This window comes from Aquarana catesbeiana, linkage group LG02 (genome assembly GCF_042186555.1).
Source record: "Aquarana catesbeiana isolate 2022-GZ linkage group LG02, ASM4218655v1, whole genome shotgun sequence".
Classification (NCBI taxonomy): domain Eukaryota; kingdom Metazoa; phylum Chordata; class Amphibia; order Anura; family Ranidae; genus Aquarana; species Aquarana catesbeiana.
Window position 1 is genome coordinate 579381555 of NC_133325.1, and position 26422 is coordinate 579407976.

The window sequence follows — 26422 nt, forward strand, 5'->3', positions numbered from 1 at the left end:
TACACGATCGGACATTCCGACAACAAAATCTTGGATTTTTTCTGATGGATGTTGGCTCAAACTTGTCTTGCATACACACGGTCACAAAAATCTTGTCGGAAATTCCGAACGTCAAGAACACGGTGACGTACAACACGTACGACGACCCGAGAAAAATGAAGTTCAATAGCCAGTGCGGCTCTTCTGCTTGATTCTGAGCATGCGTGGAACTTTGTGCGTCGGAATTGTGCAAATCAAATCAATTTTGCACTGCAAGTGCATTTGGAAATGCAGTGACTGTAGATCCGAGGGGGACATGCAAGAATAAAAAACAGCATTATTGCTTGTACATGATTGGATTATAAAATCAGCAGAGCTTCCCCTCATTTCAGATTTTCCCCTCAGATTTACAGCGACTGAACTTTCAAGTGCACTTGTAGTGCAGAGTGGATTTGCCTTTAGTAAATCCACCCCAATGCCACTATTTTTAAATTTCAATCCAAAGCCTTGCCAGCAAAGACAAAGGTAATACTTCGCTTTCCGAAAGCCCACACATTACTAAACTCCACTGTCTTCAGGTGCTGCACTGGCTAAAACATCCTCAGCATGCAACACACATCTGGATCCCCTTCCTCTTGTCCCTACATCACTGCAGTTGCAGGGCAGAAGGGGTAAATCTGAAACCTCTTCTTTGCAGACATGGCTTTGGTTTGAGATTTTAAAATATTGACATGGTCTCTCTGATTACTGTATTTGTATATATTCCTATAACTTTAACTACCCAATTGATAGTGTATTTAATATTTAAATCTCAAAAATTCACCTCCTCCACAATCCTATCTCCCCTATTCTATACCAATCCTAGCTGGAATAGTTGCTATAAACAAGGGCTGTATATTTTATTCATGGAACGCTGGGTACATTTTGACGATCAACAGTAAGTATGCACTTTAACCACTACAACACCGGGCACTTTCACCCTCTTCCTGCCCAGGCCAATTCTCAGATTTCAGCGCTGTCGCACTTTGAATGAAAATTGTGCGGTCATGCAGCACAATTGCTGCATATGTAGTTTTTATCATTTTTTTGAGACAGATATATTTATATATCTAATCTTTATATATCTATATCTAATCTTTCTTTCAAAACTGCCATTTGCCTGTCTTTGAAGATGATCCAACAGCATTCTCAGGCACTCATTGGAAAAAACAATGCAGATGAGAAATTCTGACTTTACTCTTAATTGCTGGTCTTCATACTTATTCCAGGCCAGTGACAGACAGAGAACTAGTATATAGAAGGAGGACGCCAATGCGAGCTCCGCGATCTCCTTCATTAAAGGTTTTCCTGAAGCACAGCAACTAATGTTTAGTTTTTAATCAATAATTTATTTTATATCATTTATCCTACTAGAATTATGAAAAAAAGCACTTGTAGCCAGTAATCTAGGGTCATGGGAAGTCACACCATACCATTTACAAATTCTTCTGGCCACTACTAGCAGTTTACGGATAATTTACGCAAGACAACTGAGGGAAAAGGATGTGCTGAATGAAAAAATACTTGTGTAAAAATGAGTAAAATTAAATAAGAGTTGAGTTCAAAGAAAGAAATAGTTCTGATAATCCCAAAGTGATCAAAGGAATTTTTTAATAGCGTTCCCACATGCGATTCTCCACACAAGATAACAACAGCATTGTAATCCACCACCATGTGCCCCATGAATGCGCTTACCAGAGCAAATAGACTCTAATGCTGCGTACACTCGAGCAGAATGTCCGCCAGAAAAAGTCAGACGGAAGCTTTTCATCGTCTATTCCGATCGTGTGTATGCCTCATCGGACTTTTTTTTTTCGAAAATTCTGACGGACCTAGAAATGTAACATGTTCTAAATATTTCCGATGGAAGCAATTCCTATCGGGAAAACCGATCGTCTGTATGCTGTTCCGACGGACCAAAAACGCAAGCAAGGACGAGACGAAAGCTATTGGCTACTGGCTATTGAACTTCCTTTTTCTAATCCCATCGTAAGTGTTGTACGTCACCGCGTTCTTGAAGGTTGGACTTTGGACGGACTTTGGTTTGACCGTGTGTAGGCAAGACCGCTTGAATGGAATTCCGTCAGAGTTCCGTCGGAGAAACCTTTGGAGTTTATTCCGATGGCAAAACCGGTCGTGTGCACAGGGCATAACATTTATGAAAGAGTCTAAATGCACATTAGAGTCTCCATCAATTCCTCAATCCAAACCATATGCGCTTCTTCTTCATGAGCAGATATTGCATATATATCCGTAAAGCCTCAAATTGCTATCACTCGGCAAAGCATAGAAAAGAGACAGAAAGGCACCATAGAGTAAAACCACAAAATATCAAATTCATTAAAAAAAAATAGACACTTACAAGGTTAAAATGCATATGCACCAAAGAAATATACAACCAGTCCCGGGGATCAGGCAGGTCGCTTCGTAGTATTGGAGCATGTGATGACATCACGAGACTTGGCTCCACCCGGCGTGTTTTGTCACATTTGACATCGACTGGGGTATGGCAGTATGGATATATTATGGATATCCCATACCACAGACAATGCCAGATGTGATGAAACACGTTGGGTGGAGCCATCGCTCATGGTAGCTCACTTGACCTGCGGGATTGGTTGTATATTTCTTTGGCACAAATGCCTTTTAACCTTGTAAGTGTTCTACTTTTTAATAAAGTTGGTATTTTGTGGTTTTACACTATGGCGCCTCTCTGGCTCTTTTCTATGCTTTCCCGAGTGATGGTAAACTGAGGCTATACCGATATCTGCTCTAGAAGAGGAAGCACATATGGTTTGAATTGAGGATTTGATGGACACTAAAGTGCGTTTAGACTCTTTCATAAATGTTAGAGTTCATTTGCTCTGGTAAGCGCATTCATGTGACACATGGTGGTAGAGTACAATGCTGTTATCTTGTGTGGAGAATCGCACGTGGTAATACTATTGAAAAATTCCTTTGATCACTTTGGGACTATCACAACTATTCATTTATTTGGACCCCCTTTTATAAATACTATATGTATATCAATTTGTGGTAATTGATGTGTCAGCTGCTTTTTCATGCCCTTTGAGTGCGATTTCTTCTTTTTTTTAAGGGCACTTTCACACTGGTTCGCTTCAAAACTGGGAGTAAAATGCCTATGTGTGAATGGAGCATTTTTGCTGCCCTTTTGCGTTATTTGTGGTGCATTTTTTAAAGGACATCTGACTCAAAAACTGCACCAGAAACGCTTAGAAGAGGCATTTTTTAGGTGTTTTTGAAGCGTGTTTGAGGCGTTTTTGTTGCGGTTCCCATTCATTTCAATGGGGAGGAGCGTTTTTGGTGTGTTTTTTTAACTCCCCAAAAATGCTGCAAGCAGGATTTTTTACACCGCAATGGAAGCGCACTGCCCCAGTGTGTACATGTTCATAAATTTTAAAGAGAAGCATTTTTCTTGCGCTTTTCAGATGCTTTTTTTAACGCAAAAGCACTTGAAAAAACCATAAGATTTTCCGGCGGAAAATGTTTGATGGGAGCTTGTTGTCGGAAATTCCATCAGACATTTTCCATTGGAATTTCCCTACACACAAAATTTGAGCTCTGGATCTCAAATTTTCTGACAACAAAATCCGTTGTCATAAATTCCGATCGTGTGTACACAATTCTGACGCACAAAGTTCCACGCATGCTCGGAATCAGAAAAGTTGCACTGGCTATTGAACTCCATCTTTCTCGGCTCATCGTACGCATTGTACGTCACCGCGTTCTTGACGTTCAAAATTTTCGACAAGATTTGTGTGACTGTGTATATGCAAGACAAGTTTCAGCCAACATCTGTTGGAAAAAAAACATGGATTTTGTTGTCGGAAAATCCTATCGTGTGTACAGGGCATTACTGTACATTCTAGCATCACTTTTTAATAAAATAATCAAGTGACACATAAAACAGAGTTTACACAAAAGAGAGTAAATTATTTGTTTTTTTCAAAAGGCAGAATGTTCCAAATCATTTATTCTCAACCAGGGTTCATTGAAACCTTGGGGTTCCTCCAGAGGTTGCTAGGGGTTCCTTGAGCTGTGGCTAATTGGCCTCCCATTTGATGGTGTCTGCATAGTTCTGAAGGCTACACCACTTGGCAGAGCCAACAGCATGACACCAGAGATCCTTTTAGTTGTCTGTAAGGGTAGCATTTTTACCACCGCTAAGACAAGCGCTCTTCCTACTGACCACCAAAGTAAGGGACATTTTTCCCACTGACTCCCAATGAATTGGTTTTGGCAGAGGTTTCTTGAGATATGGAAATTATTTTAAGGGTTCCATTGGGGAAAAAAGCTGAGAAAGGCTGCGCTAAGTGAAGCCCTGCTGAAAGTTACATGAGAGTAAAATGGTACAAATTTAAAATGAGTTTATTCTGAAGCAAAACCCTGCGTACTGCAATACTAGAACTAGATACTAGAATGTGCACTTGTAAAGTGTGCATGTCTACATGTGATCAAGCGAGAATATGAAGCTAAAAAAGGTGGCATCGGGCGGCATTGCGCATCCTCTGGCAGCCATCTTGCGCATGCTGCTGCCTGGGGGGCGGGGTTAGGCATTTTTTCTCTTAAAGGGGGTATTTAAGGTTGCGGCCTGTTTTGTTCAGTCCCTTGGGTGGCCTGATGTTATGGTGGCAAGGTAAGACAAATTCAACTAGGACCCTTTGGCTGATTGTACTATTTGCATTGGTTCTTTACCATGATACCCTCTGCTCCCCCCCCCCCCCCCCCCCATATATCCACATAGATAATGGCCAGTAGTAACCAGTGTTATACTTCCTGTTCACAGAATAAGCCGGAGACAATTGGTTCCCCGATAAGGCACTTCCCTCCCTCCCTTCCTCACCCCTTCTTTAAATCCTTTTTCCTTCTTTTCTTTTTTAGTTTCCCCTCTCCATTCTTTCCTTCCTCCCCTTCCCCCCTTTTATTCCCCCTTTGCTTTTCCCCTCTATACCACCCCCTCCCCCCCCCCCCCATTCCCTTTTCTCTTTTTCCTCACCCTCCCTTTTCTAGTTGTGGGGCTAAGTTTATTAGTAGAATTGCTATGTATGTCTTGTTTGTATGTTTATAGTATGACACTCTGGTTGCCGCCTTGCATTACTCCCACATCTGCCCCCAGGGTGCATTGGCACACGCATCTAGCCACAACTTTGGGCCTTCCCTTGGTTGTTTTTTTTTTGTCTTGTACGACTCAGTGAGTGTTACCGTATATACTCGAGTATAAGTCAAATTTTTCAGCCCTTTTGTTTGGGCTGAAAGTGCCCCCCTCGACTTATACTCGAGTCACCGCCGTCTGTCTGCATGATCAGCGTGTCATGCAGGCAGACGGCGCTGGTGTGTGATGATACTGTCCGGAGGCTATTCCAGCTTTCAAAAGCTGCGCCTCCTGCTCGTCTGTGATAGGCTGAACAGCTGTCAGTGTACAGCCTATCACGGACATTCTCTCATCCTCGTCCGTGGTATGAGAATGAGAGAATGTCCATGATAGGCTGACCGCCACAGGGAGGATGGAGTTCGCCACAGGGAGGCTGCACAGGACACAGGTAGGCTGCACATGCACACAGGACACATGCACACAGGACACATGCACACAAGACACATACACATGTACAGGACACATGTACAGGACACAGGGACACAGGACACATGTACAGGACACAGGGACACATACACATGTACAGGACACATGTACAGGACACATGCACAGGATACATACACATGTACAGGACACAGGACACATGCACATGTACAGGACACAGGACACAGGACACATGCACAGGATACATGTAGGCTGCACAGGACACAGGGAGGCATGAAGCTGCAGATGGGCATTGTTGACCCTCTGCATTTCTCACCCTCGTCTTATACTCAGGTCAATAAGTTTTTCCCAGTTTTTTGTGGTAAATTAGGGGCCTCGACTTATACTCGGATCGACTTATACTCGAGTATATACGGTATGTTTAGGGTTTCAATTAGTTCTATAAATATTATTATTTAAGGTACTTATATAGCGCTGTCAATTTACGTAGCGCTTTACATATACATTGTACATTCACATCAGTCCCTACCCTCAAGGAGCTTACAATCTAAGGTCCCTAACTCACATTTATATACTAGGGCCAATTTAGACAGAAGCCAATTAACCTACCAGCATGTCAATATTTACCAAGTTGTTCGTTATATAGTCAGGTCCATAAATATTGGGACATCGAAAGGATTCTAATCTTTTTGGCTCTATACACCACCACAATGGATTTGAAATGAAACAAACAAGATGTGCTTTAACTGCAGACTTTCAGCTCCATCGGACAATTGTTGTCAGACTTTCCACAAACAAATGTTGGCTAGCTGGTTTTCATATTTTCCCCGGACAAATGTGTGTTGTTGGAATTTCCGAGCGTGTGTACACAAGTCCGTCGGACAAAAGTCCAAAGTACAAACACGCATGCTCTACAAAATTCTAATATTTTTTGATCTCTATACACCACCACAATGGATTTGAAATGAAACAAACAAGATGTGCTTTAACTGCAGACTTTCAGCTTTAATTTGAGGGTATTTACATCCAAATCAGGTGAACGATGTAGGAATTACAACAATTTGTATATGTGCCTCCCACTTTTTAAGGGACCAAAAGTAATGGGACAATTGTCTGCTCAGGTGTTCCATGGCCAGGTGTGTGTTATTCCCTCATTATCCCATTTACTAGGAACAGATAAAAGGTCCAGAGTTAATTTCAAGTGTGCTATTTGCATTTGAAAATTGAGTACTGTCCGTGATACTTTTTTTATTTGCACTAACATACAATTTTTCAGGACAAGCTTTCGGGGTATGTCCCCTTCTTCAAGGTCCAAGCAGTACTGATTCACAAATTTTTAAGCAGAATGTTAAAGAAGAAGAAAAAAACAAAAAAAAAAACAAAAAAAAAAGAGAAAACCAAACACATACAAATCAATGGTAATAAAGATAGCAGCAGAGTTAGTGAGATAAGACAGAGGGAGAGCTAGGGGGGAATGCAGGGGGGGGGGATACTAGTCACAGAGCGGTCGTAAAACTTTAGCATAATGTGTAAGGAAACCAATATCTAAATTCAGGCCATTATTCTTCGTGGCCTGAATTTAGATATTGGTTTCCTTACACATTATGCTAAAGTTTTACGACCGCTCTGTGACTAGTATCCCCCCCCCCCCTGCATTCCCCCCTAGCTCTCCCTCTGTCTTATCTCACTAACTCTGCTGCTATCTTTATTACCATTGATTTGTATGTGTTTGGTTTTCTCTTTTTTTTTTTTTTTGTTTTTTTTTTTTTTTTTGTTTTTTTCTTCTTTAACATTCTGCTTAAAAATTTGTGAATCAGTACTGCTTGGACCTTGAAGAAGGGGACATACCCCGAAAGCTTGTCCTGAAAAATTGTATGTTAGTGCAAATAAAAAAAGTATCACGGACAGTACTCAATTTTCTCTGTCACAATTGCACTAATACGGCTACAATCAAATCAACTATTTGCATTTGGAATCTGTTGCTGTCAACTCTCAATATGATATCCAAATAGCTGTCACTATCAGTGAAGCAAGCCATCATTAGGCTGAAAAAACAAAACAAACCCATCAGAGAGATAGCAAAAACATTAGGTGTGGCCAAATCAAATGTTTGGAACATCCGTAAAAAAAAACGCACCGGTGATCTCAGCAACACCAAAAGACCCGGAAGACCACGGAAAACAACTGTATTGGATGACCAAAGAATTCTTTCCCTGGTGAAGAATACACCCTTCACAACAGTTGGCCAGATCAAGAACACTCTCCAGGAGGTAGGTGTATGTGTGTCAAAGTCAACAATCAAGAGAAGACTTCAGAGTGAATACAGAGGGTTCACCACAAGATGTAAACCATTGGTGAGCCTCAAAAACAAGAAGGCCAGATTAGAGTTTGCTAAACAACATCTAAAAAAGCCTAAAAAAGCCTTCACAGTTCTGGAACAGCATCACATGGACAGATGAGACCAAGATCAACTTGTACCAGAGTGATAGGAAGAGAAGAGTATGGAGAAGGAAAGGAACTGCTCATGATCCAAAGCATACCACCTCATCAGTGAAGCGTGGTGGTGGTAGTGTCATGGCATGGGCATGTATGGCTGCCAATGGAACTGGTTCTATTGTATTTATTGATGATGTGACTGCTGACAAAAGCAGCAGGATGAATTCTGAAGTGTTTTGGGGCAATATTATCTGCTCATATTCAGCAAAATGCTTCAGAACTCATTGGACGGCGCTTCACAGTGCAGATAGACAATGACCCGAAGCATACTGCGAAAGCAACCACCAGAGTTTTTTAAGGGAAAGAAGTGGAATGTTATGCAATGGCCAAGTCAATCACCTGACCTAACTCCGATTGAGCATGCATTTCACTTGCTGAAGACAAAACTGAAGGGAAAATGCCCCAAGAACAAGCAGGAACTGAAGACAGTTGCAGTAGAGGCCTGGCAGAGCATCACCAGGGATGAAACTCAGCGTCTGGTGATGTCTATGCATTCCAGACTTCAGGCTATAATTGACTGCAAAGGATTTGCAACCAAGTATTAAAAAGTGAAAGTTTGATGGATGATTGTTAATCTGTCCCATTACTTTTGGTCCCTTAAAAAGTGGGAGGCATATATACAAACTGTTGTAATTCCTACACCATTCACCTGATTTGGATGTAAATACCCTCAAATTAAAGCTGAGAGTCTGCAGTTAAAGCAAATCTTGTTTGTTTCATTTCAAATCCATTGTGGTGGTGTATAGAGAGTAGGGATGAGCTTCGAGTTTGAGTCGAACTCATGTTCGACTCGAACATTGGCTGTTCGCAAGTTCGCCGAACAGCGAACAATTTGGGGTGTTCGCGGCAAATTCGAATGCCGCGGAACACCCTTTAAAAGTCTATGGGAGAAATCAAAAGTGCTAATTTTAAAGGCTTATATGCAAGTTATTGTCATAAAATGTGTTTGGGGTCCTGCCCTAGGGGACATGGATCAATGCAAAAAAATGTTTTAAAAATGGCCGTTTTTTCAGGAGCAGTGATTTTAATAATGCTTAAAGTCAAACAATAAAAGTGTAATATCCCTTTAAATTTCGTAGCTGGGGGTATCTATAGTATGCTTGTAAAGGGGCGCATGTTTCCCGTGTTTAGAACAGTCTGACAGCAAAATGACATTTCAAAGGAAAAAAGCCATTTAAAACTACTCGCGGCTATTGCATTGCCGGTCCGACAATACACATAGAAGTTCATGATAAAAACGGCAAGGGAATTTCCCACAGGGGAACCCCGAACCAAAATTTAAAAAAAAAATGACGTGGGGGTCCCCCTAAATTCCATACCAGACCCTTCAGGTCTGGTATGGATTTTAAGGGGAACCCCGCGCCAAAAAAAAAAAAAAACGGCGTGGGGTCCCCCCAAAAATCCATACCAGACCCTTATCCGAGCATGCAACCTGGCAGGCCACAGGAAAAGAGGGGGGGCGAGAGAGCGCCCCCCCCTCCTGAACCGTACCAGGCCACATGCCCTCAACATTGGGAGGGTGCTTTGGGGTAGCCCCCCAAAACACCTTGTCCCCATGTTGATGAGGACAAGGGCCTCATCCTCACAACCCTGGCCGGTGGTTGTGGGGGTCTGCGGGCGGGGAGCTTATCGGAATCTGGAAGCCCCCTTTAACAAGGGGACCCCCAGATCCCAGCCCCCCCCCCTGTGTGAAATGGTAAGGGGGTACCCTACCATTTCACTACAAAACTGTTAAAAATGACAAAAGACAGCTTTTGACAATTCCTTTATTTAAATGCTTCTTCTTTCTTCTATCTACCTTCATCTTCTTCTTCTTCTTCTGGTTCTTCTGGCTCTTCTGGTTCTTCCTCCGGCGTTCTCGTCCAGCATCTCCTCCGCGGCATCTTCTATCTTCTTCTCCTCGGGCCGCTCCGCACCCATGGCATGGGGGGAGGCTCCCGCTCTTCTCTTCATCTTCTTCTCTTCTTCATCTTCTTCTTTTCTTCTCTTCATCTTCTTCTCCGGGCCGCTCTGCATCCATGCTGGCATGGAGGGAGGCTCCCGATGTGTGACGGCGTCTCCTCGTCTGACGGTTCTTAAATAACGGGGGGCGGGGCCACCCGGTGACCCCGCCCCCCTCTGACGCACGGGACATGACGGGACTTCCCTGTGGCATTCCCCGTGACGTCACAGGGAAGTCCCGTCAAGTCACCGTGCATCAGAGGGGGGCAGGGTCACCGGGTGGCCCCGCCCCCCGTTATTTAAGAACCGTCAGACGAGGAGACGCCGTCACACAGCGAGAGCCTCCCTCCATGCCGGCATAGAAGCGGAGCGGCCCGGAGAAGAAAATAAAGAAGAGAAGAAGAGAAGAAAAGAAGAAGATGAAGAAGAAGATGAAGAAGAGAAGAAGATGAAGAGAAGAGCGGGAGCCTCCCCCCATGCCATGGGTGTGGAGCGGCCCGAGGAGAAGAAGATAGAAGACGCCGCGGAGGAGACGCTGGACGAGAACGCCGGAGGAAGAACCAGAAGAGCCAGAAGAAGAAGATGAAGGAAGATAGAGGATAGAAGAAAGAAGAAAGAAGAAGCATTTAAATAAAGGAATTGTCAAAAACTGTCTCTTGTCATTTTTAACATTTTTGACAGTTTTTTAGTGAAATGGTAGGGGTACCCCTTACCATTTCACACAGGGGTGGGGCCGGGATCTGGGGGTCCCCTTGTTAAAGGGGGCTTCCAGATTCCGATAAGCCCCCCGCCCGCAGACCCCCACAACCACCGGCCAGGGTTGTGGGGATGAGGCCCTTGTCCTCATCAACATGGGGACAAGGTGTTTTGGGGGGCTACCCCAAAGCACCCTCTCAATGTTGAGGGCATGTGGCCTGGTACGGTTCAGGAGGGGGGGCGCTCTCTCGTCCCCCCCTCTTTTCCTGCGGCCTGCCAGGTTGCGTGCTCGGAAAAGGGTCTGCTATGGATTTTTTTTTTTTTTTTTGGCGCGGAGTTCCCCTTAAAATCCGTACCAGACCTGAAGGGTCTGGTATGGAATTTAGGGGGACCCCTACGTCATTTTTTTTTTAAATTTTGGCCGGGGTTCCCCTTAATATCCATCCCAGACCTGAAGGGCCTGGTATGGAATTTAGGGGGACCCCCACGTCATTTTTTTTTTTAAATTTTGGTTCGGGGTTCCCCTGTGGGGAATTCCCATGCCGTTTTTGTCAATGAACTTCTATGTGTATTGTCGGACCGGCAATGCAATAGCCGCAAGTAGTTTTAAATGGCTTTTTTCCTTCGAAATGTCATTTTGCTGTCAGACTGTTCTAAACACGGGAAACATGCACCCCTTTACAGGCATACTATAGACACCCCCCTGCTACGAAATTTAAAGGAATATTACACTTATTATTGTTTCACTTTAAGCATTATTAAAATCACTGCTCCTGAAAAAACGGCCGTTTTTAAAACTTTTTTTTGCATTGATCCATGTCCCCTGGGGCAGGATCCAGGTCCCCAAACACTTTTTATGACAATAACTTGCATATAAGCCTTTAAAATTAGCACTTTTGATTATTCATGTTCGTGTCCCATAGACTTTAACGGTGTTCGCGTGTTCGAACAAACTTTTTTCCTGTTCGCATGTTCTGGTGCGAACCGAACAGGGGGTGTTTGGCTCATCCCTAATAGAGAGCCAAAAATATTAGAATTGTGTCGAGCATGCGTGTTTGTACTTTGGACTTCAACAACACACATTTGTCCGCGGAAAAGATGAAAACCTGCTAGCCAACATTTGTTTGTGGAAAGTCCGACAACAATTGTCCAATGAAGCATACAAACGGTCGGATTTTCCGCCAACAGCCTGTCATCGAACATTTCCCGTTGGAAAGTCTGATCGTGTGTACGAGGCTTAAGGTTCTGAAGCCCTAAAGATCAGGGTCCATACCTCTGCATTGGACATTATGACGATATGGGACAATCCCCCACTAGAGTGTGGGTGGAGTGCCACTTGCTTGGATTGAGTGATGGCCCAGGTAAGTAAAAGTGCTTTTACTCTCACCCAGCAATTACCCGGGAAGTGCGGGTGCAACCCTATTGCAAGGGATACGTTTCAGGTTTCCTGGAGTTGGGCATTAACTGCAGTGCAGAAAAATCAGGTCACCAACCTGGTTCTGCTGTCTGACTGAATGGATTCAAATACAAAACATTTGGCAGCTTTGATATGTGTACTACCTATGTATTTAGTTATGTTTCTGGAGATGCGGTTTAACTGTTCAGGGTTCAAGGAAGGGGTGAGGAAAAAAACTGTTTGCCTTTTTAAATGATATTGCTTTTGGAGATTGCTGTACTGGTAAGCACAGGGTCAGTGATGGTACAAGGGTGCATTCTTATTGTTTTTTTGTCCTGTTTAGCAGGGAAGTGCTACCAACTATAGTGCATGCATCTGAGAACTGACTTTCTCGGCTTCCCCTAAAGGAAACCTTTCCTGGGAGAAATGGGAAGGCTACCACTGCTGACTTCTAGTTCTACAAATGCTACTTGACTGGCTGCCATGCTAACTCTAGTTTGAGTCAAATATCCAGAACAAGAAAGCAAATAGTGAACTTTACTTCGACTTTCATGATAGGCATACTTGTTCCAGGTATGTGAATCAGAAAGCAGGTCACCACATTTCTCAGGGGAATGTTTTCTTCTAAGGTGTTGCCAATAAGCAGATTTTCACTTTTGGGGAACCCCTTAAAGAAGCAAGAACAGGTAGATATAGTCCTGCTAAACAAAAAAAACAGTAAAGCAGCACTCCATGGGTAGGGTCATAAGTTATATAAAGTACATCTAAGCTGGTATTGCAGATGAAGATGAACAGTCTCTACACAGTCTGGTATATGACTATTTTTTGTTTCTAGTCTTCGTGGTTAGGCAGCTGCACTGGGTACGGTCCGGTTCCTCCGGGTCTTGCACCTACATATTGGACTGACAGCTCTAGCGCTCTGAGAACTTGATGTGTATAGCTCTGCTAAACAGCTGTTTGAGCCCCATCACACTTCTTTGCTGTGCTGCAGTACATTACTACACTTGGGTTAACATTCAGTATTTTGCACAATAATGAATGGCCAATGCAGATTTTATTGGATCGTGGCCAATGCAGATTTTATTGGATCTGCACCATTTTGGTAACACAGCTCACCACATTGCATAGCGTATAATGCATTGTGGTGTGCTACAATGTGGGTGCATTGCCATTACTGTACTTGTGCATTGGGGTGCCATTCTAAATGAATAGCACTGCAATACACGGCACACAGTGCCATGCATTCCAGTGCATTTCTGCAATGAATAGGTGTAAAAGCCACCCATAAGGGTCATTATAAGAACTGGGAAAGGAAGGAGGATAAATCTCTCCAATATAAACTGAAACAGAGATAAAAACTATAATAGAATGGAGAAGGGTAAGGTTATAAACTCTGTAAGATGTTTATTGCTACAGTGGGTATAGAAAAGAATCACCCCCTTTAAAATAATTACATTTTGTTGATTTGCAGACTGAAATGAAGATAGACACAGTTTTTAATTTACCCAGCTGTATTTACACCCAAGTGAAAGATAAAACACCAACATGTCAGAAAGAAATAAAATTGATTTAAAAACAGAATCACTGAGTTGGAAAAAGGATCACCCCCTTGTGTCAGTATTTTGTTGAACCACCTTTTGCTTAAATTACAGCCTTTAGTCTGTTGGGATATGTCGCTACTAACTTTGCACATCTAGACTTTGCAATATTTGCCCACTTTTCTTTGCAGAACTGCTTGAGTTCAGATAAATTTGATGGTGACCATTTGTGGACTGCAATCTTCAAGTCATTTCACAGATTATCAGCGGGGTTTAAGTCTGGTCCCTGACTAGGCCATGCAAGGACATTCACCTTATTCTAATTCAACCACTGTGTGGCCATTTTTGCTGTGTGATTGGGTCATTGTCATGTTGGAAGGCAGTGGCGGCTGATGCTCAAAATTTTTGGGGGGTGCAAACTAACTGAAAATGTTTGAAAAATACTGAAACAAAAACATCAATTGCAGCCTCACTGTGCCATCAATTGCAGCCTCACTGTGCCATCAATTGCAGCCACTGTGCCCATCATATGCAGCCAGCTGTGCCCATCATATGCATCCAACTGTGCCCATAATATGCAGCCAAAAGTGCCCATCAAATGCAGCCAACTGTGCCCAGCAAATGCAGCCACTTTGCCCATCTAATGCAGCCAACTGTGCCCATAATGTGCAGCTGCCTATGCCCATAATATGCAGCCAACTGTGCCCATAATGTGCAGACTCTCTGCCCAGCAAATGCAGCCACTGTGCCCGCCATATGCAGCCACCTGTGCTTGATTGTGAGGTACATCACAATCAAGCCTATTATAATAGTGGTAGAGATGAGGGGTACAACAGAACACCATACAATTACAACCATTCAGGTTTTTCCCAAACCCACTCAAACCCACTCAACCCCCCCCCCCCCCCCCCCGAAGTCCAAATACAAAAGAGGGTGCAGAGGGGGGTGGCGCTTACAATGGAAGAAAAAGAAAAAGGTCACACTAGGTGCGGGCATTTTCAACTTAAGTAATACCATTTTGATTGACCGAGAGAAATGTGTTTTGGATAAAGGACTTAAATTCGTCCCCCCCCAGGAGACTAAACAAGTTCTCCACTTTTGTGGATATACACAAATATATCTGCAAGTTAAATATACAGAGGCACTTTTTATCTATTCCTTCATTGGAGTCTTGGGGTACAAAACATGGTGTTATCCTACATTCTAGCCTCTCCAATCCATCACTTTTTAACCCCCCTAATACATCACATTCTATCAATGTATTCAAAGATCTGGTTCTCCAAGATTTAGATAGACTCCCGATTAAGAGAATGCATCAGGACCCAACCATTACAGCTGGTAATAATGCTCTCTGTGACAGGAAAGATCTGATCATCCTCCCCACCGACAAGGGCAGCGGGATAGTGGTCTTGGATAAGAAAGACTATATTGCGGAAATGAACAGATTACTTGGTGATCGTACCACATACAGGATCCTCCCCAAGGACCCTACTAGAGAATACAAACGAGCCCTTATGGCTCTTATTTATGAGGGATTTTCGCTCAATATTCTCAACCAAAAGGAGAGAGAGTTCCTCGTTCCTTCAGCCCCTAGAATACCGGTGATCTATTACCTTCCGAAGGTACATAAAAACTCGACCAATCCCCCCGGTCGTCCTATCGTGAGTGGGATAGACTCCGTCACTTCGAGGATCGGAAGGTATATAGATTTCTACCTCCAGCCCCTTGTTAAACAAATGCCTTCATATCTCAAGGACACTCGTGCCACGATCAATTTGCTAGAAAGGGTTGAATACCAGGATGGCCTTCTTGCTACTGCAGATGTCTCTGCACTTTATACGTCTATTCCACTTGATCTGGGTTTGGCAGCAGTTGACCTCTTTCTTTCTAGAGATTCAGGTCTGCCCCTTATCCATCGTAATAATATTATGCAACTACTTAAGTTTGCAATGGAGCACAACTATATTTGGTTCCAGGAAACATTTTATTCCCAGATTAAAGGCGTTGCTATGGGGGCCAAATATGCCCCCAGTATGGCTAACCTTTTCATGCCTCTATGGGAGGAGGATGTCGTCTATGCCCACAGACCACCAGAGTTGGTTCTGTGGGCTAGGTATATAGACGACATCCTCCTGCTTTGGAAAGGAGACCGTCGATCTTTGGAAGGTTTTATGAGGTATTTGAACAATAATGATAGAGGTATTTCCCTCAGTTTTGAGGCAAGCCTTGAGACTATCCATTTTCTAGATCTGGAGATCTCAGTGGTGGACCACCAGCTTGTTCTCAAGACTTTTTTCAAACCTACAGATCACAACGAATACATTCCGATAGATAGTTGCCACCACCATCAATGGCTCAGATCTGTCCCTAAGGGTCAGTTTCTTAGTTTACGACGAAATTGATATTGAGGATTTTCAGTCTCAGTCGCAGACCCTCAGGGAAAGGTTTGTAGAGAAGGGATGCAAACCTTTGGACCTCGATGTTGCCATTCGGGAGGCTGGAGGTGTCAATAGGAACTCCTTGTTGGTTGATCACCCTAGAGTACAGGATGAGAGTCAGCATGAATGGTCCTTCTTCACATTCTTTTCCTTACAACATAAAGAAATCACGAGGATACTAAACAAGCATTGGAAGGTTTTAAAGAATGATCGTGTGTTGGGTCCTGTTTTACCGGATCGGCTGGAGTTATCTTTCATGGCGCCCGTTCCGTTTAGGGTGAAATTGCCCCTAATACCATAGACCCCCCTCATGCAGTTTCCTTTTTTCAGGATTGCAAGGGATATTTCCCTTGCAGAAAATGCAACGTTTGCACAATGTGTGTGGGAGACGTAGATCTGTGACTTTTCATTCCACGGTAACATCTAGGAGTTACAATATGAAACATTTCACCACGTGCGCTACCCCACATGTTGTCTATCTTATCACATGTTAGTGTAGGAGGCAATATGTCGGACGCACCACTTGAGCTTTTTCTACTAGGGTGAATGAACATATTGCGAAGATCAAAAAGGGTTGCATAAAGCACAGCGTTCCTCGTCATTATCTTGAGTGTCATGACAGGGACCCTACTGGCATCTCCTTCCAGATTATCGACAAGTTTGTTCCACATTGGAGGGGCGAGTCTCGGCTCAGGGGTGTGTCGCAGCTCGAGACTTATTGGATTTATGAGTTGAGGTGCTACTCACCCTATGGTATGAATGTGGAGTGGGACAATAATTACTTCATTAGCCGGGCGTGAGTGGCACCTTTTCCTGTATTCTTGAGCTGTGACACATTTTTATTAGTGTTTTTCTAATTTGCAACTTATTATTTTTATAGGGTGTGCAAATAGTGTTTTTTGACCTTTTATGATAGTTTCCGATACAACCTTGGGGTTTAAGTCAATCTAGTTGATTTTATTTCCAGTTCACCATTCCTAGTTATCACTGAGGTTGTCTTGATCCTGGATATTGGCTTCATGCCATTGTGTTAACACTGTATGAGGGTGGTTCATACTTACCGGTTGTTTGGGGTAACGTTGTTGCACCTGATTTGGGAGCTGTGGCATCATTCTTACCTAGACCCCGGTTTTGTTGTGTCCCCCCTCTTTTAGAACGGCATTGTGGCGTTGCCCTGTGCTGGTTATCAGTGCTTGGGCAGGTATTACTTACTGGCCCCTGTATGGGTTCTGTCATATAAAACTTGTTTATTTCAGTCACTAGCATTTTATTACTCTTCCATGTTCAGTTATATCTTCTGGCTATGTCATATTTTTCTACATGTTCTGTCTGTGATACTTATTATATTTGGTCATATTTCACCAGTCAGTTTTTATTATACCCCTAGTGTCTCACGCTGTGCCCATAATGTCGGCGCAGGATGCTGGAGGGCGGGGTTTGGTCTTTCGCATTCAGACCGAGAGACCAATCACCTGATGATAGGCGGTGATAGCATTGTGTTCCGGCCGGACCGCCTTCTCTGCGCACATGAGGCTTGGAAAGCAAGCCTCGTGTGTGAGTGGTTGAGAACACCAGCCGCTGATTGGTTATGACGGGTCATCCCGTTCTGCTGGCTCTAAAATGAAGCTTGGAACACAAGCCGTCCTTGCTAGTCAAATCGTCATGTGTTTTTACATGTACATAGCCTTGTTTTGCTTGTAATTTTTTGCATTATAGATAGTTCGGTCACAATAATGTTTTAGCCTTCTAATTTGGGATGCTAAGAGGGTGGATGTTTTATATTTTCATCATGCTCATTTTATTTTGTTTTACTTCCGATTCCGCCATGTTGGGGGAGGATCCGCTCAATTTTAATTTTTGTACAGTCTATAAGTAAGAGCAATGTGGGGAGGCTGATTCATTCCCCTGTTGAAGACTATTCAGTCGAAATGCGTAGGGCTAGCATTTTGAGCTTCCCACATTGCCATTTTTATCTTCAAGTGATCACTTTTATCCTTGTATGGTGATTTACCTCAATAAAATCCCATTTGTTTGATCTACACCCTTTTTTCTTTTTCATGCTGAACTACCACTCGCGGATCACCCCTCCTTGGAAACTGGAAATTCAAGGGATAGTCGTTTCCACTCCTGCTCGTGTCGACCATCATCTATTGGGACTTGCAGCCTACAAGACACCATCTGGTCTGGATACTACGGGAGATCCTCCCTATGCCTTTTTGATGTACTGCTATATGGTACGTGCGTCCTACGGATCCGGTAAGGGTACCCTCTCATTCCTTATTGAATATCTATACGTTGTTTGATGTCCATCGGCATCTTCTAACTGGAAGAGATATCCCTCCAACACTCTTCATATGAACACTTTTTTCCATTTTTTTCATTTTGCTGTTCCATATTTAACACAGGATATTATTTGATGCTCACATTTTTCACATTTGCATCTTCCTATTTGAAGAGATAATACTCTTCATATGGACTTTTTTCATTTTGCTGTTCCATATTTCACACGGGATATTTGATTATTATTTGATGTTTATATCTCTTTACATCTGCAAAGGTCTTCACTTTATATGTCTTATACTACGTGTTTAATATTTTAGCGCTGCACTTTTCTGTTATTATCTCATCATATACAGCCAACTGAGCCCATCATATGCAACCACTTGTGCCCATCATATGCAGCCACTGTGCCCATTATATGCAGCCACTGTGCCCATCATATGCAGCCACGTGTGCCCATAATATGCAACCACCTGTGCCCATCATATGCAGCCACCTGTGCCCATCATATGCAACCACTGTGCCCATCATATGCAGCCACCTGTGCCCATCATATGCAGCCTCTGTGCATATCATATGCAGCCAACTGTGCCCATAATATGCAGCCACTGTGCCCCGACTGCCTGCTGTCTGCCCGGCACTTACCCTATCGTGGTGGTGGGTCAGGTAGTGGGACAGGCGGCAAGCTGTGGGACAGTAACACGGCGATGGCTCCTGTGTGTCCTCCAACTGCATGCCTGTCTTCTTCCTGTATTCCTTGGCGTCAATGGGATCCCCTGTGCCTTCAGCTAATCGGGTGCCCGGTATTAAATCTGGGCCTCCTGATTGGCTGAGAGGCGGTTCTGTGTTAGCAAAGCAAATATTAATTTGCTTACACACCTGGGTGTACTACGAGCGCAAACCTTGCGCTCGCAGGTCACCTTTTTTGACACCTATTAGAGCCTATGGCTCTAATCAGGTACTTCAACCCCCCCCCCCGCCGCTATAATTCAGACGCCCATGCCCGAAAAGGGGCTGGATGCCTGAATAGGGGGTGTCTACAGCGGCCGTGGATGGATTCATGCAATGCATGAATCTATCCATAGTACACAGAGCGGGTGGCTGGAGAGGGGGACGGCGCCTGAGCGCCTCTAATGGACGCACCACCACTGTTGGAAGGTAAACCTTCTTCCCATTGACAACTTTCTGGCAGAGGGCAGCAGATTTTCCTCAAGAATTTGAGGATATTTTGACCCGTTTTTTCTTCTATCCTGACAAATGCTCCAGTCCCTGCTGCAGAGAAACACCTTCATAACAGGATATTACCACCTCAATGCTTTAATGTAGGAATGGTGTTATTTGGATGGTGAGCTGTATTGGATTTCAGCCAGACGTATCGTTTGCTGTTGAGGCCAAATTCAATTAAATTTTAGTCTCATCTGACCATAATGCCGCGTACACACGAGCGGACATTACGGCGGACTTTGCCCGGCGGACTTTTCGATGTACTTTCCGACGGACTTTCTGAATGAACGGACTTGCCTACACACAATCCACCAAAGTCCGTCGAATTCGTACGTGATGACGTACGACCGGATTAAAACAAGGAAGTTCATAGCCAGTAGCCAATAGCTGCCCTAGCATGGCTTTTTGTCCGTCGAACTAGCATACAGACGGCGGACTTTTCGACCGGACTCGATTTCAACGGATAAATTTTAAACAAGTTTCAAATCTAAGTCCGTCCAACTTTTGAGAAAACAAAGTCCGCTGGAGCCCACACACATCGAATTGTCCGACGAAATCCAGTCCGCCGGGCAAAGTCCGCCGTAATGTCCGCTCGTGTGTACGCGGCATAACACCTTTTTTCCATGTGGCCTCAAAATCTTCAAGGATTGGAAAACTCAGTCAAGTGGCCTTTCTTGAGGAGTGGGTTTTTTCTTGCAACCTTTCCATACAAGCCACATTTGTGCAGAATTTGTGATATTCGCATGCACACAATGACCCTTTGTCATAAATTCCTGCAACTGCTTCAGAGTTGCTGTAGGCCTCTTGGTAGCCTCTCTTGTCAGTTGTCTTCTGGCTCTTTCATCCAGTTTGGAGCGACGTCCTGATCCAGGGAGGGTCTGTATTGTACCAAATACCTTCCACAAATAATAGACTTCATTGTGCTTTTAGGCATTGATAAAGCCTTTGAGGTTTTTTTTTTTGTATCCATTTTCTAACCAGTTTTACCCCAGAGATCTTTTGACAGTGTCCTGCCATCCATAATTGATTGTTTGCTTCAGCTGCAGGGACTGAAATGCTCCAGGAAAGCTCTTTTCATGGTGAACTAATCAAAATGACCACAGCTGATCACAGTGAAAAGGTCAAATAGCTTTGTGTGCCATTCAGAAGGTGATTTGCTACACCTCACTAGTTATAAGTCATTTTTAGGAGGGAGCTGATCCTTTTTCCAAATCAGTGATTCTGTTTTTGAATTTTTTTTTTCACTGACATGTTGGTGTTATATCTTTCACTTGGATGTTGCACTGAGTACATACAGCTGGATAAAACAAAAACCGCGTCTGTCTTTATTTCAGGCTGCAAAAGCAACAAAATGTGATTATTTTAAAGGGAGGTGATTTTTTTCTATACCCACTGCATATCTCCACTTGGGAGATGTTTTCCCATTTCTTGCCTTGATAACCCCCTCAAGCCAGGATGTGATAGCAACAAAAAGCGCAGGAGAAATTTACCTAGTGGGGACACACATCAATAAAATCCAGCCAGTGGTTCTAAACTTTCCCAGAACTTTTTAAAGCAAAAACAAATTTTGGCTGAAGGTGAGCCTAAATCAACAATTCAGTTGCTCCATACTTTGAAAACTGTAGTAGCTGAAAGAAAAGCAGGACAGTGTCCTTCACTGGTCCCCTACAATTTTAAAGTATGGACAAAGGCAACGGGTCTCGAGTGCGAGCTCGCATGAGTGCCCCCATAGGAAGCGGATTCCTATAGAGGCTCTACCTTAAGAGGAGGAGCCAGGAGTGCTGGCCAGGGACCTGAGAAAAGGAGGATCAGGGCTGCGCTGTGCAAAACCATTGCACAGAGCAGGTAAGCGTAACATGGTTTGTATTTTTATTTTTAAAAAGCTGAAGCTTTACAAACACTTTAAAGGTTTATGGCCTGTGAAATGCATCAAGAATATTACACAGTAATTCTTCTGCAATTACTGAATTCAAAGCAAAAATGATTTTTTAGACTTACAGCAATTTAGTCACATTGTCTTTAAACTTGTGTACATTAGAACAATAAAATAAACAGGCCATTTAGAAATTCAGAAACAAAAGAGCTTTAAAGTCAAAAACTTTCTTTGTCACTTTATTGTCAGTCATTTTAGATCATTAACAATGGAGGATATTATTACACAGTATGTTCCAAAGACTTGCAGTTATGATTAGCATTCCATTAATGCAGGTATATTGCTGCCGGGGATAATAATTGCAGTGTTTGTTAACTCAGCCAGACAAAAAAAAAATATATATATGTATATATATATATATATATATATATATATATATATATATATATATATACACATATACACACACACACACACACACACACACACACACACACACACACACACACACATTATGTTACCAAAAGTATTGGTACACCTGCCTTTACATGCACATAAACTTTAATGGCATCCCAATCCTAGTACGTAGGGGTTCAATATTGCGTTGGCCCACCCTTTGCAGCTATAACAGATTCAACTCTTCTGGAAAGGCTGTCCACAAGGTTTAGGAGTGTGTCTAAGAGAATGTTTGACCATTCTTCCAGAAGCGTATTTGTGAGCTCAGGCACTGATGTTGGATGAGAAGGCCTTGCTCACAATCTCTGCTCTAATTCATCCCAAAGGTGTTCTATTGTGTAGAGGTCAGGACTCTGTGCAGGCCAGTCAAGTTCATCCACCCTAAACTTGCTCATCCATGTCTTTATGAACCATATTTGTGCACTGATGCACAGTCATGTTGGAACACAAAGGGGCCATCCCCAAACTGTTCTCACAAAGTTGGGAGCATGAAATTGTCCAAAATGTCTTGGTAGGCTAACGCATTAAGAGTTCCCTTCACTGGAACTAAGGGGCCAAGCCCAACCCCTGAAAAACAACCCCACACCATCGTTCCCCCTCCGCCAGATAATTTGTACCAGTGCACAAAGCAAGGTCCATAAAGAGATGGATGAGCGAGTTTGGGGTGGAGGAACTTGCCTGACCTCAACCTGATAGAACACCTTTGGGATGAATTAGAGTGGAGACTGCGAGCCAGACCTTCTCATCCAACATCAGTCCTTGACCTCACAAATGCGCTTCTGGAAGAATGGTCAAACATTCCCATATACACACTCCTAAACCTTGTGGACAGCCTTCCCAGAAGAGTTGAAGCTGTTATAGCTGCAAAGTGTGGGCCAACTCAATATTGAACCCTACGGACTAAGACTGGGATGCCATTAAAGTTCATGTGTGTGTAAAGGCAGGTGTCACAATACTTTTGGTAATATAATGGATATATATTATATAAAAAAATATTTAAATACAAAATTATGAAAGTGGTTTGCTCATATTTTTGTGCACTTCACTCCTTACTGTATACCACTATCTGGTCAGTATGCAGACCACAGATTTATGATTGCATTTGATAATGTCAATCATTTTTTAACCTCAATATGTTCATAAAAATAACTGTTTCCTGGAGATCTTCCTTTACATCTGCAAGGATAATGATAAATCTGAGAATATATATGACTATAACTATTTCATACTGTGACATGGCTTAAAATAAACCATGACCTGGTGTAAAAAGTAAGATAACAAGAGTGCTGGAATGCTTTAGTGTATTTAAGATTTGGCACCAGGGAAGATCTTGATCTGGACTTGGAGAGAAGTAAACGCTTTGTGTACGGTCTATCCATAGGACCCAAGAAGGCTTTACAGTGACATCTATTTAGGGCTATAACGCGAGCCCTTATAGGCACCATAGGGTTCCTGCCCTTCAGAACTGTGGTTACCATAAACATATTTTAGTGTATGAGTTTCACTTTAAAGTCATTTTCTTGCTAGATAAAAAAAAAAAAGAAGAAGTTTTTAAAAAGCCCAGCCAGTGTGCTGGGTGGAATGCTTTGAGAAGAGCAGTCATTTGTGAATCTTGGAGAGAGGTTCAACCTCAACTTATACGTAGAGCATATGGACCTTTTATTGTTCCAATTAGAAGCCTGTCTCCCCATCCTCCTTCTTTTAGGATGCTAACTTGTTAATGCATCCTCATGGAACGTATTCTTTAGGTGTGCTCTTCCATGCTATTTTATAATTTATTTCATTTGTGGCAATATTCTGTATCCTGTTTCACATAGCAATATTGCAAACTGGTTTGTTTAAAATTTTTATTTCACTTGGAAAACAATACAAATATTGAAACAGAAACCTGTCTCCAGAGCAGATAACTGATTCCCCAATATGTAAGATACCTTACCCCAATTTGAATTATTTGATGTGGTAGTGCCCTTTCAGACAGCAGCTTTGGAAAAATGCTAATACCTATATGTATTCTGGAGGATAGAGAACTTGTCAGGGCTGGCCTCTGCCCTTCCTTCCCAAAGCTGGCCGCTCAGCTGTCGGCTAATTGCCAGCTCCTATCTCTCCACAGTGACTCACCTGTTGATATCCTGCTCGTCAGTCCTGCCTACTTAAGCCGTCCAGCCCAGATGATCTCTGCCTTCGCCTTGGTCACATCTCTAGAGACGCTCTCCTGTGTTCCTGTTAAAGACTTGCTTGGCTGACATTCCTTCTGGCTCCAGATTCTGCTTGCTGTTCTACTGCGCTGTTCTCTGGCTCCCTGGCATTTTGGCTTGTCTGACTATCCGTTCCGGTTCCTGAACTCTGGCTATGTTTTGACTACGATTACTCTGTTTACCTTTTTTTATTATTATTAAAAAAGTGTGATTTAAGTGTACTTCTGTCTCAGTCTGCTTCATGGTTTCTGACAGGACTTTAACTTCACAGTCGGGACTAAACCACTGTATTGAACAATCAAGTGATGATGAGCAAGCCCAGTTTGCATCTTGAGGATAAAAATGAGTATGCTAGCCAATCAGCTTCAGCCTTCATTACCATCCCTAGCTGATCTCAAATTGTTGCTACACAATTCCATGCTTATAGATAAATAATTTACCACTCAGCAAACTGACACATGGACCAAATCATGTTTTAGGGTACGGTCCAACTTTATAGTAAAAGAGTCTACAGCTGAACAGTTGAGAAATAATATGACAATTTTTAAATGCACAAAATATTGCCACAGAAACATTCAAGGACAAAGTGGAAGTGTTGGAAGTTTTTTTGATTTTTGACTCATGCTAGATCCTCTGCAATGAGATTATTTATTTATAAAGGAGGGTGACTATGGGGGAAGACTCTGGGCCATTTGCTTTTAGTCAGTATGGGAGTAGAATGAAAAGGATTAGAAGCTAATTTTCTGAGACGCACTAGAAGGCATATTGCATGTTGGACACACAGTGTGGAGTAAATTAGTCTTTGTCATTTTCGAGCAGACAGTGAGGGGCTTATTGTCATTGTCTTCTGGCCAAAACTGGCCCTAGAGTATACATGTGAGTGCTTGTCTAAATGACAGAATGCATTTTTGGTGCAAACACATGTGGCAGATTTTTGTTAGGGAAATACTACTTAAAGAGAAGCTTCAGTCTCCCCCCTCCCAAAAAAAAGTTAACTTAATAAACTGACTTTTAATTTAAGGACACTTACCTGTCCAGGGATTTAGTGCTGTCCTCCCCCGAGCCTATTGTTCAATCGGTTTCGGGTCCAGGAATTGGCATTTTGACTTGTGGCTTCACAGCCGGTGCCCCACTGCGCATGCGCAAGTCACGCTTTGTGAATGGTCCCGCAGTCTACTGGGACCTGTGATGTGTTCCAAAAGGGGCTGTTGCGGAAGGGGGGGCAAACTTTCTTTTGGATCGCTGCAGAAATCTGATTGGAAGTAGAAGTGGGTACCTATCAAAACCAGGTACCCACCACCCCTTCCCCAAAAAAGTGCTAATTGTTAAAGTGGAACTTTAGTCAGAAAATTAAGTCCTGTTAGATCACTTCAGGCTGGCCCCTTTGGCAGGTATGTAAAACTTTAAAAATAAGCGCCTATACTGTTTAAAATCCAGTAATACACTGTCTCACCCTGTCCAGTTGCTCTCTATTTTTAGGCACTGCTGAACTGGAAGAGGCCGATCTGCTGACAGCCTTATGCCCCGTACACACGATCGGATTTTCGGACAACAAATGCTGGATATGAGCTTGTTGGATGAAAGTCCGACCATGTGTATGCTCCATAGAACATTTGTTGTCGGACTTTCCACCAACAAGTGTTGGCTAGCAGGTTCTCAAATTTTCCGCCAACAAAACTTTGTTGTCGGAATTTCCGATCGTGTGTACACAAGTCCGACGCACAAAAGTTCGGAATCAAGCAGAAGGAGCCGCCCTGGCTATTAAACTTCCTTTTTCTCGGCTCGTCGTATGTCTTGTACGTCACTACATTCGTAATTGTTGGCCAACATTTCTGTGACCATGTGTATGCAAGACAAGTTGGAGCCAACAACCTTTGAACAAAAATCCAGGGTTTTGTTGTCGGAAAGTCCGATCGTGTGTACGGGGCGTTAAAGTTGAACTAAACCCTCCTGTCCTTTACAGCCAAGGAACCTACTTCTGTTTGATCTGCAACGGCCATGGTGCTGCACATGTGATCATTTATGACACCAGCTATTTGATGGTTTAACAGTTTGGTTGAGGACACAAGCAAATGTTAAAGTTACAAATCCCGGCATTCCAGGTATGTATGTGTTTTTTGAAACTATTAAATGAATGGGTTTATTTCTGCTTTATGATTTACTGCTGTTCAGGGGCTCTTGGCTTCAGCAAAATGGCATTATCCAGCACGAAGAAACAGGAGCAATTCTGGAGGCAATTTACAAGCACACACTCATTTTGGTAGCATAATTATTAATGTGGAATGTATGTTTCTTGCTAAAGAACATTATTTTT

At 43.0% G+C, this 26422-nt stretch overlaps 1 protein-coding gene and 1 long non-coding RNA gene across 2 annotated transcripts in view; one reads left to right on the forward strand and one right to left on the reverse strand.

The window, feature by feature from the left end:
* The window catches only part of CRYBG2 (crystallin beta-gamma domain containing 2), a 239870-nt gene that overhangs the window by 127128 nt on the left and 86320 nt on the right, over positions 1-26422 (reverse strand). The gene's annotated exons all lie outside the window — the stretch shown is intronic.
* LOC141128710 (uncharacterized) overlaps positions 25894-26422 on the forward strand; it is a 95584-nt gene continuing 95055 nt past the window's right edge. Inside the window, exon 1 of the long non-coding RNA XR_012241727.1 lies at positions 25894-26210. This is a non-coding gene — a long non-coding RNA (uncharacterized lncRNA). The remainder of the gene's footprint in view (positions 26211-26422) is intronic.